General features: G+C 31.6%; 1 non-coding gene across 1 annotated transcript; it reads left to right on the top strand.

Moving 5' to 3' along the window:
* Positions 1 to 16,143: 16,143 nt before the first annotated feature.
* Positions 16,144 to 16,225, top strand: TRNAS-GCU. Its single transcript has one exon. It is a non-coding gene; the product is annotated as a tRNA-Ser (tRNA).
* Positions 16,226 to 18,632: the final 2,407 nt, after the last annotated feature.

Raw genomic sequence — 18,632 nt, forward strand, 5'->3', positions numbered from 1 at the left:
ATTAGGGATTTGAGAATTTCTTCACGCAACCACAAAAACCATATATTGGAGTTGTATGGCTGCCGATTACAAGTTCATGACAAAAAAAGTGAAAAAAAGGAAAAAAAAAAACACACCTTGACCGGCTAGTGGTATGTTATACAAAATGGGAAAAGAGAAAGAAGTTGTAGCCCGTAGGGTTATATATATATATATATTTTTTTTTTTCCTTTTATTCATTTTTTTCTTTTTATTGATTTGAATAATATTAAACTTGAATTCTAAAACAAAATCTAGACATTTCAAACTCAACTAAAATTTATTGGGTTGTTAAAAAATGAAATCTATATATATATAATTCCAAATAAGATTGACTCGTATATTTTCCCTCTTAAATTTAAAATTTACAAATTTCAAATCTTTTATCAACTTAAATGCAAAATATTCAATCTCGTATCAAATAAATTTAAATGGATTATCTTCTCAATTACATTAATTTTGACACTAAAATACAAAATTAAAAAGGAACAAAATCCAATAATTTGAGATAAATTTAAATTAACAAGATCTCAGAATATTACAGTTTATATACCAATGATATATTATTATATTATTATATTACATTAAAAAAATAAGTTATATAAATAGTAATAATATAAAAGAAAAAATGTACGAAATAAAAAAATAGTTAAACCGTGATAAGAATACAAATCCTTAAATATATTTAAAAAGTTGAAAAAGAATTAGATAACATTGAATCAATTTAAAAAAAGAAGGTAACAAAAAACTGAATTTGATAACAAAATATATAAATAAATTAAAAATGAATAAGATAAAACCAAATTTGATAAGAAAATGTATAAATAAATCAACAATGAATGAGATAAAATCAAATCGAATAACAAAAGATAGATTTAGATAGATAATCATGGAGAAAAATCATGAAGATACAAAAATTTTGTTATAATAACAGATCACAAAAGAAAAATTATGTTAAAATCTCATAAGTTTACTTTACAATTACATTGTATGTGTAAATGTAAAATAATTAAATCTCATAGCTTCATATTCATTGTATATGTAACTATATGATGAAATCTTTTATAAACATAACTATAATAATATGATAAGTGGTAAAATTAATTTAAAAAAATTGAAGAATATTTTAATGATTTGGAAAAAAAGAAATATCACTCCCTAAAAAAATGGTCATTCAAGGATATGGGAAATATACAACTAATTTATTAAGAATATATGTATATAATTATGAAAATCGTTAAAATGATAGCAAAAGTAGTATATAAAACAATTTAATCCTTCAAGGATATGAAAAATATAAAACTAATTTATTATGAATATATGTACAAAATTATGAGAAACAATTCAAATATTTGAATAAAATTGAATATATAAAAAGTAATGAAAAAGCATTCAAAGATTTGAATAAATTTGAAATTTGATTAGATAAAAAAAAAATTTGATAATATATGGATATTCAAAATATTAATTTTGTAGAAAAATCTAGATATTCAATTCCGGTGAGATTAATTCGAAAAGTAGTTAAACATAATCTAAATTAATAATAAAATATGGAGATTATGTTAACTACATGAGCAAAATCAGGAGAACAGTTGTTAAAATTAGCAATTATACTATATGCATAACTCGACCTTGTGTTTTATTATGCAATTACCGGATATCATGGAATTAGAAATTTGTGGCCATGTGCATGTCATGTGCCTTGCCATATTTCTTATTCTTGGGCGGTTTTGCCATTTTTCACAATGAAACCTTAAATTTTGCCATACACTCCAATTCCCCTATTTAGAAGGTCGGTTTGATAACGGTTTAGTTTTCGGTTTGATAACTGTTTAGTTTTCATATTTTCTTATCTACTTTTTTTTACCAGTGTTATAAAACTCAAGTTAAATTTTGAAAATGAAAAAAAAAAAAAAGTTTTTAATTTTTTTTTTTTTGTGAAATTTGTCTAAGTATTCAACTCTTGCACTTAAGAAAGACGCAAATCATTGTAATATATTAGAGGAAATATATTTAATTTTTCAAAAACCAAAAACAAAAAATGAAGGCCCCGTTTGATAACCATTTGGTTTTTTGTTTTTGTTTTTGAAAATTAAGCCTATGTCATCCATATTTCTTACAATAATTTGCATCTTTCTTAAGCACAATAGTTGAATTCTTCGCCAAATTCTAAAAAAAAAAAATAACTTTTTAAAAGCTATATTTTTTAGTTCTCAAGGTTTGGTTTGGTTTTTTAACCCATTGGTGAAAAGTAGATAACAAATGAATAAATTTGGATGTAGAAGTAGTGTCCATAGACTTAGTTTTCAAAAACAAAAACAAAAAAATAAAATGGTTAGCAAATGGGGCCAAAATGATTACCAAACAAAGTATTTTTATTTTTATGTTTTTAAAACTTGGCTTAATTTTAAAAACATTGGTAGAAACCATATGACAAAGCAAGAAATTTCAAGATGAAAATTGTGTTTATAAGCTTAATTTTTTAAGAACTAAAAACTAAAATCAAATAGTTACCAAACAGGATCAAAAGTATTCAATTTTGATTTTTTATGGTTTGTATAACTATCGTAGTTTAGTATGTGGTATGTTTTCTTTTTTACACGATAATGAGCTACATTTTCTATTTCATTGGATATATTAATTAAAAACATATTTTAAGTCGGATTAGATGATAAAAGGAAAATGAATCAAATTTTTTGTGGATAAAAAGTTTTTCAAAACTATTTATTAAGTTTAACTAAACCAATTAGAATAAAAATGGAATTAAATGCCAAATGAGTATAGCTCAACTGTTTATACTATCAACCTCGAAGTTAGAGGTTCGATTCCTCTCCCTACACATTATTAAAAAAAGAAAAGAAAAGAAATAAGATGGCATAATCCAGCTAAGCGAACTCACTTGAATTTCATGTGTCGCCAACGATAAATTTCTGATTTGGAGAAAAGGTCACTTGCAAAACAAATAAAGTAACACAGTGGTGTGGTGCTTAAGTCAATATTTTACACAAACGCCAGGGCAAATAGTTTCTAGGGAAGAGTTGAGCTTACCTTCCCCAGGATTGTCATGCCTTGTTTATAGTTGAGTTCTAGAGGTCTTCTTTATCCTTTATGGAGAAAGAAGTCTATTTCCTTCTCTTATTTCGAAATTAGACACGTGGGGCTTAGGCCTGAGGATGTTCCAAGAAAGAAGGCCAATCCGATTGGCCTCGCTTAAAGAGGTTTCTTAGCCTCAGCCTCGGCCTCCAAGACCGAGGCAGGCCTTGGGCTATAAAGGCCCAACAAAGTCGAGGAGGGCCAAATGGGCTCTTTTAAGCCCAACACTTTTTTCCTCTATCTATTGGAACTCTCCTGGACTTGCTTCTAGCTGGTTTCAAGTCCCTTTTTAGGGTCATTACCTTTGACCTTTTACTGGTTCGAAACTAACTATAACAGTAGTCTCCTACTCGCGTGTTGAGACTTATGGTCAGCCTTGATCGGATGCTAAGGTCTCAATTTGGAAATAAATTTGTGGTAGTTATTTTTTCATATGTGATGGCATAAAGCGAGTGTATTTGCCCATCTTAAGTTCACTTTTGGACCTATTGATGCTCTTCCCTCAAGATGTACACCTCTTGATTTTTGGGTTGAGCGTGTGACTACTTTGAGTGGTTTATTTTGATAAATTCTCAAGTGATAATTCGATTATATTTTTAGAGTGGATCTTTAATTTTTAGAGGTTCGGTTTACAAACCTTCCTTGAAAACTCCCCGGAGTTCACATTCATAGGTTAACTTACAGGGTTGCTAAAGTATACACAACATACACCTTTTGTAATTATTAATAATAAACATGATAACAACAACAATAATAATAATAATAATAATAGTGAGGATAGTAAGTCATACAAATTTTTAGGGTGTGGAATGTGTCATGCATATGGTCTCCTCATGATATTGTACACTTGTCAATCTAGGTTTGGTTGGAAGCAAGGAAAAACTGATTGAGGGTTACGTGGTGTTGATCCAACGGTTAAATAAGTATGCGAGGCATCACACACGCCTTGATTTAGTGGCTCAGGTCGGCCTCGGCTACTGCGGCTAAGGTAGAGCTAATGCGTCTGCCACTATTGTGGCAGACAGGCGCATCTTCAGCCTCTCTCTCTTTACTACTTTCAGTGCCCCAAGAATTTAGTTGTTCCACTGTTGTAAGGAATTTTGCTAGGGTTATTCAAAGCTTTGATAAGGAGACGAAGCATGACTATAACCTTATTACTCAAGAAAACCTAATCCTTGTTGGTCTTGCAAACTCGGAGTTCCCAAAAAGTTAGCCTTTTCCTTACTAATTTCAAAGAGAAAGAATTGTTGTGTCGTTGCTCCATGTCGACCTCGGCCATTGAGGCCAACCTACCCTGTCATTTTTTCCCTATTTTTCTCATTTTTTTTGGCTTTTCATGCCTTGCAGAGATGAGTTTCCGCAAGGCTTCCTTCTTTGAGAGCATAAGAAGAGGAAGAAAGAGAAGTAAAGATAAAGTTGGATCTTCTTGTATTCAACCTGATGTCGACACCTAGGATCCTAATGAGACGAGGTTAAAGTGAACTACCTTCTTTCGGGCCACCATCCTTCCTCTGAAGGCTTGCATCAATCTTCTTGTTGGATTTTATGTTCTAAAACTCGTGGTTTGTGAACATAAACGTATTCTATTTTTTCAATAAAATTGTTATTGAGGTTTATTTAGTAAAAATGTTATTGAATATGTGAATTGCACATTTTAAACTTTAAATCCAATAAACTAAGAACCCTTAGCTATAACATGAATACTTGAACTTCATGTGGAGACATAAAAGTGGATCAAGTTCGAGTAATAGCCAAAATGGTCTATAGTAAAGGGATTAGGTTGGGTACCTTATCCTTGTGACACTATGGATACAGCCCACTTTGTAATTGTTACAATAGTTGTGAAGTGTTACAAATGATGTGATCCCAATTCGTTCGTGTAGAGCCATATGAGTGGAGGTATCCTATGCAATGAGTTTGCACAAGACCGAACCACGAAATAGTTACTTTTACTTTATAACTTCGTTTACTGATAAAATTGACTATTTCAAATCGATGACCTAGATAACTCGATCTTAATCCTGAGCTAACTATGAACTCCTGTTTATTCGGGATTATCCTTTAATCTGCATAGGTGAGAATGGCTTAGCATTGCCGACTCAATAAGCCTTCTATTTTAGGGGTAAGACCGGGTGGATAGCTGGGGATATAGTCTTGCAAGACAGAATTCACTCATACCCCCTTCTAGAGTTAGTAGATCGGTTGTTCTTTTAAGTGCTGAATCCAAGTCTTGAACAAGGGGCCTCGTCCTCTCTAAGGCTTGAAAGGGGCTCGGTTTGATAGTTGGACCATACACCAATTGTTCATTAAAGAATCAATGGGACTTAAGGAGGAAGATGTAATTATAGGGGTAAAACGAAAATTTTGACCCAATTGCAATTACGAACTACTTGTGAATGATCGACTTATTAATCATGGTTAAATAAAGTGGATAAAAATATATCTACAGTGAGGAGAGTGCAACTATTGCCTTTAGTGGAGTGTCTTGATAGTTAACGAATGTTGGTTAGTTAGGTCAATGAGATTAGCTGGTTAATCTCAGATTGTTGGAACTCATGATCTGTAGGTCCATTAAGTCCCCTTGCTTGCTCATATTGGACTAAACCTTGGACCAGTATAATGAGAGATTTTGAAACGTTCAAATTCGGATTAGAGGATTAAATATTACTTATATATGATACAATTAAATATTTAATTGTCGAATTAAACAAAATTGGAGAATTGGAAATATTTAAATGTGATTTAAATATTCCATAGATGAATAGGGATTCATGTTTTGGGATATGTGTTTTATTAATTTAATTTGATGTTAAATTAATTTGATTAATTAAATTGTTTAATTAATTATTTAAAATTAATTAATTTAAATTTATTTTATTTTTTTGAATTTATGAAATTCAAAAAGTTTGAAATTAAATTTCATTTTAAAATGTTGAATTTTAAGAAATTCAATTTTTAAAATGGAAAATTAGGATTAGTGGGATTTTCCCACAAATTCCACTAATTTTACACCTAAAAATTCCACTAATTGCATGAAGATATGATGCCAATTTTATATACAATATGATTGCATGTATTTTGACTATAAATTGGAGAAAAATTAATTGTTAAAACTTCATGCAATTTTGAAGAATAGAAGAAGAATTTGTTCTTCTATTTTCTTATACCAAAACCACTCTCCAATCTCAAATTCCCTTAAATTCTCATAAAAATTGGATCTCACAATCCGTTCCAAGATCGGAGAATAGCGGGAAGACTCTAGTGGTGGTCCACAAACCGTTCATGATCAGAATCAAGCCAAAGATTGCTGGAATTAAGAGTTTTAAAAAGGTTATATTTCTAAATCCTAATTGTCTTTGTATGAACATGTATGCTTAATCTCTAAAATTGATGTAATAAGAGTGCTTAAGATCCTAGTCGCTTTCACATGTTAAATGTTAACACTTCTTGTCTGCAGAGTACTTATGCTTCTCACGATATTAGTGGAGGCTCTAATGCTTCTTCGTGTTTTTGTTCTTCTCGAGGAATTTACTGAAACAAACCAAGTAGATCTTCTATCATGTAGCTTCCAACTGTGGCAAGGAGTTAGCTATCAAACTAGGACCAACGAAGTTGGTGCCATCAATCCTTCTGAAGCTCTCACCTTGGCTCTCTATAGTCTTTAAGAGGTAAATACTGTGCTTTATAGCATTCTTTGAGGTCAAGTCGAGCCATTTTTTTTCTAAAACTAATATGTTCATTTTTTTTTCACAACAACTTTTTCCTACGATCTCCGTTTCGAGCTTGAGCCTGATTAACCACATCAACACCTTATAGCAAGATCATGTAGAGTTGGTTCAAGTTTGAGCCAAACTTGCCCACCCCCAACAGATTCTTGAAAAAGCGAGGAGCGGAGTTTTCTCCAATAATATTAATTTCCAGAACGTGATTATCCAGCTTAGAGCTCAACTGAAAGAAGCTAAAAAATATCTTGATTCTACCAATTACTTGGTTGATGCATTTGAAAAGACAGAGAGACACATAAAAATGTAAATGACGTCATGAAGGTCGGGCTCACTTGATGGTGCGAGAAATCCTCTCGTTGATATCTTGGCCAAGACTATACCTTTTTGTGTGATGCTTACATCAGACATTGGGATAACCCTGATCTTCCCCCCTCGTCGAATGATTTTGACAGGGGTGCCGAAAATGGTGACATAGAGACTGATCTGGGATAGAATGACGAGTGACCTGCCTTTGTTTGCAAATCTATCTTTCTTTCTTTTTATATTGCCTATGTATCTTCTATTTTTTGGACATTGTAAGGAAATTAGACTTATCTCCTTCTAGTAATGAAATATTTTCTTTTTCTTTCATCTAAATTTTCACACTTTCTCCTTTTAAGTGCTTTGGTTGAAATTGCTAAAATGAAATATAGAGATTTAGCCTCGGTCGGGTCGAGGAGAACGTGGTTCCTCCTTTACATTATGTATGTATGAAAATAATGCAAAAGAAATAAGAATTTCACCTCGGCATCGGCCGCAATTTCTTTGGATTGAGGAGGGCAAAACTTCCTCCCTTTACATTATTTATATATGAAATTAATAATATAAAAGAAATAAGATCTCGCCTCGGCCTCAGCCACAAATTTCTTTGGGCCAAGGTGGACATAGCTTCCCTGTTTATATTGTTTACGTGTGAAATTAATAATTTAAAAGAAATAAGAAACTCATCTCGGCCTCGACCATAAATTCCTTGGGCTGAAGAGGGCATAACTTTCCCCTTTATGTTATTTAAGTATGAAATTAATAATGTAAAGGAAATAGGAAACTCAACTCGACCTTGGCCACAAATTCCTTGGGTCGAGGAGGGTATAGTTTGCCCTTTTTCATTGTTTACGTAATTAATAATGTAAAAGAGATAAAAAGAAAAAACTTGTCTCGACCTTGACCACAAATTCCTTGGGCCGATGAGGGCATAGTTTCCTCTTCTATGTTATTCACGCATTTAATAATGTATAAGACATAGGAAGCTTGCCTCGACCTCGACCAAAATTTACTTGAGTCGAGGAGGGCATAATCTCTCCTTCAACGTTGTTTTTATCATGCGTAAGCAATAAATAGATTTAGAGAAGTAAAACGCTAATCTGAATTTTGGCCTCATCCTTACTTTTAAAGGCTAAGAAGGGGATAAATTTCTTTAGTTTCAATCTGCCCTTTTCTTTGGCCACAAAAGCCAAAGAGGGCACAAATTTTGTCAATTCCAATTTGGTCTCATCCTCGACCATCGAGGCCAAAGAGGGCACAAAATCTCGTGAGTTTTAATTTGGCCTCTTCCTTGGCCTTGCCAAGGAAGACGCAAATTTCTTCAGTTTTAATTTGGCTTATTCCTTGGTCACCAAGTCTAAGAAGGACACAAATTTCTTCGATTCTAATTTGGCCTCATCCTCAGCCACTGATAGCTTTAAAAAAGAGCTATAATTTCTAGCTTAATTTAGACTTGTTAATGGGTTTTTAATGTTAAATATGCTATTTTGTAGGTATTGAGTAACCAAGAGGTAGAATTGACCATTTGATGAGAAACGAGGTTAATTTGAAGTAATTTGGAGGTAATTTAAGCATCCGAGCTTCAAAGGAAAGGAAATAACCAAACTGCCCCTGATTAAAGCGTCGCAACGCTCATACATGCTTAAGTGCAACACTTGCACAATGCTAAATGGCAGAAGTTGAGGATGTAGGGCAGCGTCACAATGTTACCCTGGCATTGCAACGTTGTGATGATTAACGGAATGCCAATGCATTTGTGCTTACGTGTCTGTCGTAAGCAAACGTCACAACAGCATTGTGATGCCACTCCATCGCTTAAGGGCTGGATTAAAAAGAGCATTGCAACCTCTTCCGCGTCGCAATGCTATGACTGTAATTTAAATATGTTCTTTCCGAATTAGGTAAGGGGAGGGAGGAGAGTTAGGCCATCTTTGACAGCTAGTTGCTCGGTTTTGGTCATTCTAGACCAAAACTTATGAGATTTCCTTTCCTTTTGAGTTGTATTTGTAAATCTTGGCATCCTGAGTCGAATTCAATGAATGATTGAAGACCACAACATTGATTTTTTAGGTTTGTAGGGATTTTCTTGAATTCTTTGAGATTTCTTATGGATTTTTGATTGGATGTTTCTGTTTCTTCATGATTTCCATTCTTTGAATTAATTTCTTGTACAAGCATATAGGATTGATGAACTGAGGACTTGACTACTTGTATGTTTGTTTTTGCTGTGTGTTTTTTATGTCTGTAAATGCATTGAAAGCATGCTTAATTCAGTAGCAACAGGTTTTAGTTTGATTTATGGCATGATGTCTAGGCTATCTAGGATCACCTAATTGATAACAAAACCTAAAGATTAAAATGCATTAGGATAGATTTGGTCATTCTTGCTTAATGTCTTAATCAATCCAAGAACGTAATGCAATTAACTAAGTAAATTGCCTTTATAACGAGCTTAGTTAATTTAGGGATTAACGACATGTTGGTTTTCATTAGGGAGTTTGTATGGGTTGTCCCTACATTTGATTAGACTCAAGAAATAGTTAATTCAAGCTGTTTTCATAATTAATCGATGATTAGATTCATTGAAAACCCTACAACTCTAAACCGACAAAGGTAATCTTGTGTTCAATCTCTTATTTCTCAATCTATCTTACTTTTTCGCACTTTAATTTTCGCATTTAGTTTTCCTGCCAATCAAAATCAAAACCCTCATTTTTATCGCTTTCCATAGTAAAATTTAGCTTAGGTGAGATTAAATCCTGACCTCCATGTGGTTCGACTCTATACTTGACGCTTATGTTACTTGCTATCATAAGAAGTAGGTTTCACCAATATAAAAATATTTTTTTGTTTCAGTTTGCAGTTAAATTAACGACATCGATTTTTGTAATCAAACAAAATAAAGGTCAAAGAGGGTACAAATCTCTATAATTCTATTTTGGCCTCTTCCTCGGCCACCAAGGCCAAGGAGGACACAAATCTTTTTAGTTTCAGTTTGACCTCTTCCTCGACCACTAAGGGCAAGGAAGACACAAATTTCTTTAGTTTTAATTTGTCTTCCTTGGTCACCAAGGACAAGGAGGGCACAAATTTCTTTAATTTTAATTTGGTCTCTTCCTCGGCCACTAAGGCCAAAAAGGGCATAAATCTCTTCTTGAACCTTCAGAGGCTCAACTTTCCATGGGTGAGCCTTGGATTCCACCTCGGCCTCTTCCTTCATATGTCGTTTCTTTGTCATTAGTTTTCTTAGGTCAGTCTACAGAGTTATTTGATTTTCCATTCTACAATCTTCAATTCCACCTCGACTTAGCCTCGTTGGTGTTTTGCTCGACCTTAATCTCTCTATGGATGACACCGAATTCTTTTCAAGATCCATGATTTTCTTCTCTTCCTCTTCCCTTAGAGTCTGAGGCCAAGGCGGGAGTTTTGAATAAATTGATCGGATTTTAACTTTTTTGGGTTGCCTCTCTTGTTCAGAATTGCTACTTTGGCTTCATTCTTCCCTTATTCACGGATGTATTACAGATTCTTTGCAGATTACATGCATTCCCCATAAACAGGGCCAATTGTTGATGGAAAAATCTAGTAAGTGAATTCACCTGACTTTCACGTATTGCGAACGGTAAATTTATAATTTGGAGAAAAGGTCACTTGCAAAACAAATAAATTCACACATCGATATGCACAGATACTCCAATGCTTAAGTTAATATTTTGCATAAAGGTCAAGGCAAGTAGTTTTTAGGGAGAAGTTGAACTTGTTATATTTTACGTTCTAAAACTCGTAGATAGAAAAAGTAAATAATTGATTGTCATTAATAAAGAGTTATCGACGTTATTTCAATAAGTGTTATTGCTTGTGTTAAATTTGTTTTGTCTTAATAACCCAAAATCCAATAAAACTAACATCCTAGGCTATTTTATGAGTCTTGAACTATATGTGGAGACATATAGGGATCAATATTCAAGATACAGCTTAAATGGTCTATGGTATAGGGATAAGATTGGGTACCTTATCCTAATGAAACTATGGATACAACCCACTTTGTATTTGGTACAAACGTAGTGATCCAACGCATTTGTGTAGTCAACATGCGACTGCGGGTATCCTATGCAATGAGTTTGCATAAGACTGGACCGTGAAATAGTAACCACTAGATGTAACTCCACTGGCTAGTTAGGTTTATATATCCTGAGTCAATTATGAACTCCTGTTCACGAGGGATTGTCCTTTGATTTGTATGAGTGAGAATGGCTAGTTCGCCGACTCAATAAGCCTACAATTTTATAGACAAGACCGAGTGAGGAGGTAGAAACATAATAATACAAGATAAGATTTTATTCCTTTCCGACAATAGGGTAAGTAGATGAGTGTTCCCTTAAGTGGTATTTCCGAGACTTGAACAAAGGGTCCTACCCTCTCACTGGCCTGAGAGGGGTTTCTATTTAATGGTTGGACCATAAACAGGTTGTTCATTAGAGAAGCACTGGTACTTAAGGATAAAGAAGTAATCCAGGGGTAAAATGGAAATTTTGACCCAACTGGTATTACGAACACTTGTGAAAGACTAACTTGTTGTTATTGGTCTATATCTGTGGACACATAAATTTATCTGTATTGAGAAGAATGCAACTGTGGATCTTTAGTGTAATGTACCCACAGTTAACGAATATTGATCAATGAGGTTAATGAGTTTAGCCAATTAATCTCATATCATTGGAGCTTCTGATCTGTAAGTCCATGAGGTCCCCTTCTTAGCTGTAAAGGGAATTGAGGTAATTACGTCTTGAATAGAGTTTGAAATGTTCAAATTCACTTAGGGAAATGTATAATGATACATTATAAAATAAAGTTTATATTTTTATTAAACTTTATAATATAAATTTAATTTTAGATATGATTCAAAAATAATTTTTGAGAGAATTAAATATTTGAAAGAGTCAAATATTAAATTAATATGAATTGGATTCATATTAAAACTATAAATTAATATTATGTGTATTTGATGCACAATAAAACTATAGGTTATGAGAGAAATACAATTGAATATGATTCACATGTAGGCTAAATAAAATATGTGATATTTAATTTGGTAATTAATTAATTCTGATGTCGCAGCTTTACAATGCTGCACTCATCGTTGCAACGCTACGACATGTGTGACGCAAGGGTTTGCGTTGTGCGCAGATCAACTGCGGTTCATGATGACTCGATTTGGCTCGGTTGGTTCATGGTGGTTTGGTCCAATTTTGTATTGGGTTGGCTTGGTTCGTGGTTTTGGGGTCCGGTTCGAAGTGGTTCGAGTTGGTTTGGTCCGGTTTTGGAGCGACAGAAGCTGTTTTAAGATAAATTTATAAAATTATTGTAATTTATTGCTTTATTTTATCCTAAGGGCCAAATTACTGATTCATTTGCTATTTAAATGCTTTCTAGATGTCATTTAGATAAATCCCACCATAGGTTAAGTATGTTCATGTATTTTAATATATTATAAAAATTATAATGTATGGTATTAATGCATGATATATATAATTTCATGAGTTATTTAATATATTTTGATTTGTTAAATATATGAAATTGAAAAAACATGATGCATGACATTACTTAGGTAAATATAAAGGATTATATTTATTAATGTTTTGTGTATGTTTGGTTGATTTTCATGAATTGTTTAATATAAATGTTATATTGATAAAGTTGAAAATAAATTTGCATTGAGCATGACACATCCATAGTTTAATATAATTGTTATATTAAAGTCATGGAATGCATGTAATATGGTTTTCTTATTAATTAGAATTTGATTGTTAATTAATTAAACCATAAAAAAGTGATTATAGGGTTAATAATTATTTTTGTAATAGTTATAAAATTAATTTTTAGTAACCGTTAACCTATAATGGATAGGGTTTCTTAGGATAATATTCAATAATTGCCTTTCCTTACATTAGTCTGTTGAAGCGTACCTTTGGGATCTAAAAATGGTAGAATCACATTTGTGGGATGAATTAAGCTAGTTAATAAATCCTTAACCGAAAAATGGTAGTTAAGAGTTATAGGAATAAGAGTTATTCTAGTATTAGTAATTAGCTGAGATTGTCTCAATTCAGGAGAGGGTAGTTGGTCACCCTTTGTTAGTTGTTGCTCTAAATCTCTAAAATATTGTTGAAAAAACTAAATCAATACCCAAATAATAATTATTGTAATTCCCTAAACTCTTTTGAGCCCAACTTTGTTTTCCTCTATCTGTTTGAATTCTCATGGGTCTGCTTCTAGTCGGTCTCAAGTCCGTTTTCAAGGCTAGGTAAGTCTCTTGGTTCTTTCATTACCTTTGATTTTTTACTGGTCCGAAATACCCAAGTAATAATGAAACTAAACTGAAACCATGAAATTAAAAATAAAAAAAAAATAAAAAAGGAAAGGAAAAGGAAAAAAAAAAGCCTGAACGATAAGAATTAACTTTGAAATTTAGCTTATTTTGAATAAAATTTGAATCTTTCTTTAGTTTTCCATGTTTTAAAACATTTTCATGTGGGTTTCTTCTTCTTATTATTATTTTCGAAAACATATTTTCCACATTGTTGAAATTATAGAAGCATCTAAATAATTTAATCGAGATTTCAAATTCATTTAAAAGTTCTAAACTGACTTTAAATATTTATCAATCTTTCTTCCTCCCTCCTCAAATTCCTTAATCGTAAACATAATGAAAATAAAGATAAAAAATCATAGTAAAATTATTATGTGAATATCAATAATATAGATTTATAGACGTGCGTAATAATTATTGAGTTGGTTTCATCAATTTTTCTTACCTTTGACCGTCACCAAGATCTTATTATTATTTTAAAATATCATGATCCTATTATATTAGATAAATTTCAACTAAAAACTAAAATAAATATATATACCTTTTAAGAAAATATTTACCTTCTAATTTCCAATTGAAAATGTAATTAACTTCAAATGTCACAGAGACAAAAGTATGAAAATCAAGTGAATAATTTAGTGAAAAATTCCAAGTTGGTAAGTTTAATTTTTCCCCCCCCCCCCAAAATAACTTTTCTTTTGTGAGTAATTTGAAAAATTAATTATGGTGATGGTTGCAATTATACGTTCAAACTTTCAATCGAAAAAAGTTGGGTCTCTAAACTTATATACAAAAACCCTCAAGCTTATAATAATGGTAGAAATTGGATCCCTAAATGATAAAAGTTGAATCTTCAAACTTATACAAATATTAAAATTTATATAATTATGTAAGTTTTGAAGGTCTAATTTAACCCCATTTTAACACTTATATAAGTTTTAGGGTTCAATTTTTTAAATTGAAAGTTTAAAAGTATAATTATAATTACCACCATATTTTAGAGATAATTTTTGTAATTTGTCCCATTTTTTTTATATATAAAAAATTTAGTTTCATTTTAGAGTTTAGACTTATATAGTTATATTTGAAAGACATTTATTGCATTTACTGTCGAGTTTAGAAACGAGTGTCCATTTGTTAAATGTAATATAAAAAAATTAAGAATGCGATAAATGTCTTTAAATATTATGCTCGCTCTCTTATGCTTTCTCTAACATAAGGTAGAAATTACTATTACAAAATTAGGCTTTATTAAAGCAAAAATTAATAAAGAAACATTTGGGTGTGTGGTTGTTATAAGCTTTATTTAAAAAAAAAATATTGATCTAAGTATATTTCAATGGATAAGAAATAACTTATTATGCCAAATGTTAATATTCATTCCTCATCCTTACATCCTTGAATTAGAAGTAGAAAAAAAAAGTTACTTAATGAATTTAAAATATAAACCAGAAACTAAAACTTACATATAATTATAATTTAAATTAAAGGACGATTATGCCAATCGACTGTTACATTATATTCACTCATTGTATTGTTGCAATCTCTGTCTTTCAACTCATTCTTATAATTATAAAACTAAATTGTTATAGATCATTTTGTTTCATGAAGATATTTTTATTGTAAATTTTCGTGTGTATATTTTTATAAAATAATGAAACTTTAAAGATTAAAGTTCAATTTACAACAATCATAGCAAATTTCGAAAAAGATTGGAGTTTTAGCACTTACTTATCATTACCTAAAACGACTTCCCACTTTGCTCAACACCACAATATCTTTAAAGCCTAATGTGAAGAAGAAGAAGAAGAAGAAAAAAAAAAAAACTCAATGAGAGCTAAAGAGAGAAATTCTTAGAAGCCCCCTACCGGATTGTATCGATGGCGACGTTGAAGATTCGATACAGAAAATAGTTGAAGGAGCAGTGAAGTACGAGCAACGACGATGGCAAATAGGATTTGTGAAGGAGAGACAACCAGAGTGAGAAAATAGAGAGAGAAAAGAATGAAAAACCCAAACCTACCCCACTTACCGACGAAGACGAGGGTAGTGGCAATGTGAATGTTGAGCCAATGGTAATCCAATAGGGAGAAATGGAATCGAGATATGGTGAACTATCTTCATGTGATTTCACTTAAATCAGCTTAATATAATCTAATAAAATTTCTCCTGCAAAAATCCTACCAAATCAATTAAAAAAAATATCATGCAATTCTTCTTAAATAAATGAAGAAAAATAAAGGAAGATGAAAAACAACTCAAATTAAAGAAATATCGAAATTATTCATTAAGCATTTATATCTAATATTATTTTAATTTATAAATTGTATACGCTTCAAAATTTTATTTAAAATAAATTTTAATAGAAGGTTAAAATTAATTCATTGCATAATAAGATTGAAATTGTGAATCTATGATACAACTTTAATAATAAAGTATAAACTGATTTGTTCCCTAAACTTTTTAAATTAAAGTTTGAAAACTTGAACTTTAAAAAAATTAGACGGGCAAAAATTTAAAACTCTGCTTTTGTAACTTTTCGGAATTTAAAATTATTCAAAAATGAAAACCCAAAAAAAGAAAAAGAAAAACATCTAATTTTATTTAAAAAGATTTTGTGAAGCTTTTATGTCAATAGTCGCTTTGGCCGAGTGGTTAAGGCGTGTGCCTGCTAAGTACATGGGGTTTCCCCGCGAGAGTTCGAATCTCTCAGGTGACGTTTTCTTTATTATTTTTTTTTTCTTCTTATTTTCCTTTTTTTGTTCTTCCTCCGCCACTTCTTTTTTCTTTTTTCTTTTCTTTTTTTTTTTTTTTTAATAATTTGATTTAGTTTTGCAATCAGTTTTATCCTCTTTTTTACTCTTAAAAACTGAAATGCATTCATGTAACTCATTTTTGCCCTCAATTTGCATAATTTTTTTTTAAAGATAAATATTTAGAGTTGTATCAATTTAAATTATAAACTAATAATCGTATAATTTAGACTTTGAACTTTGATAATTGTATCAATTTAAACCTCATACTAGTAATTGTATCAATTTAAACCCTAAACTTTCATAACTATATCAACTTAAATTCTAAACTTTCATAAGTGTATTAATTTAAACCATAAACTTTTATAAATGTATCAAAATAAAACATAATGACGTGTTTAAATTGATATACTTATGAAAATTCATGATTTAAGTTGATACACTTATAAAAGTTCGAGGTTTAAATCGATACAATTATTAGTGGGGTTTTAAATTGATACAACTCCCAAAGTTTAAGGTTTAAATTCATACGATTATTACTTTAGGGTTTAAATTAATACAATCCCATAATTCAGGAGTATAAATTGATATTTACCCTTTTTCTAATAGTCACTAGTGAATTAGGAACCAAGATAGAGGACGAAACTTTAAGATATAATGTAAATTGAAATCATGTTTGATAATCATTTGATTTTTTTTTTAAAATTTTGAAAGTTGTGTTTGTTTTTTTAATATATTTTCTTTAGATAGTTTTCTCTTTGAATTCTTAACCAAAATTTAAAAATATAACTATATAGTATTTTTGTTTTCAAAATTTTGTTTTTGTTTTTGAGATTTGACTAAGAATTCAAATGTTTTTTTTTAACAAATGTGAAAACTATGCAAAAGAAATGACGAATACATAAACATTGATAACGTGTATTCTTTATTGAATCAATCATGTACCATTTACAATGAAAAAACAAATATATATACAAAGATTGTAGAAACATACAAGGACAGTAGTTTAGATATGAAAGTTCTAAATTATAGCTCTATATACATGGAAACCACATATATGGGAACATCCCTCCTCAAACTTAGGTGGTAAGATGGAACCCAACTTGAGTTTGTGATGCAGTTGAGTGAAGAGACCAGTTGACAATGCTTTGATGAAGATATCAACAGGTTGCTCTGTAGTGGAAATAGAATGTAAGTGAACAATATTGCTTTCGAGATGATGACGAGCAAAGTGGCAGTCATTTTCAATGTGCTTAGTACGTTAATGGAATACATCATTGTTAGCAATTTGAATAGCAATATAATTGTCATAATAAAGCATAGGAGATTGTTGAGGAACACACCCATATCACTAAGGACCCGAAAAAGCCATAGTAACTCAGAAGTAGCATTAATAAGGCAACGATATTCAGGTTTTGTGTTGGAACAAGAGATAATATATTGTTTCTTAATTCGCCAAGAAATGAGGGAATCACCTAAGTAGAAACAGTAATCTATGTTGAAACGTCAATTGGTAGGATCCCAGGCCAATCTACATCACAATATCCAAATAACACCAAAGATGACTGAGAAGAAAACTAAAGTCCATCATGGAGAACCCCTTTGATATAACGAAGAATGCGAAGCACAACAGTAAAGTGTATTGTCCGAGAAGCAGCCATGAATTGACTAATAATATGAACAACATAAGCAATATCTAGTGAGTTACAGTCAAATAAATTAGACTACCGACCAGTTGTCGGTACAAAGTGTAAACCTGAAACTTTTTCCCTAAGATCCCCAAGTTAGGTTGCTTGTGGAGTTCGCTTGGGGTGCTTAGAAGTTCAAGCTTGGAATAGGTGCGGCCTTTGGAGTGTTGGAAAATGGAAGCTTAGGCTTGAAGAAGAGAGGACTAGGTAAGTAGTTATGACGTGGAAAGTGATTTCACACAAAATGGAGTTAGCAAGGAATGAAATTACTAAATATTGAAAAAGGGGCAACTAGGCATTGAAGATGTGTACAAGGGAAGAAGAGGAAACCATTCCATGACGTAAGCTTGGTAGGTCATGTGCGGAAAGTAAGCAAAGGAAGAGCAAGGAAGGCTTGACTGAGCTTGGAGATGGCATGGGAGAAGTTTGGTGTGAAAACACGGTTTGGACAAAGAGATGTATGGCCTAGGCGTGGAAATCAAAGGAGTTGAGGCATTGAACTTGCATGATGGGCTAGAAAATGAGAAGGGTAAGCATTAAGAAGGCTACCCTTGGAGGTTATTTTGGCATAAATCAAGCTTACACATGATGGGAACACATGGTGCAAACATGCGATGGTTAAGATTACTAGGCATTGGGAATTTGAAGGATAAAAAAGGCTGTTCGGTGGAGGACTCATATCTAG

This window comes from Benincasa hispida, chromosome 2 (assembly GCF_009727055.1).
Source record: "Benincasa hispida cultivar B227 chromosome 2, ASM972705v1, whole genome shotgun sequence".
Taxonomy (NCBI): domain Eukaryota; kingdom Viridiplantae; phylum Streptophyta; class Magnoliopsida; order Cucurbitales; family Cucurbitaceae; genus Benincasa; species Benincasa hispida.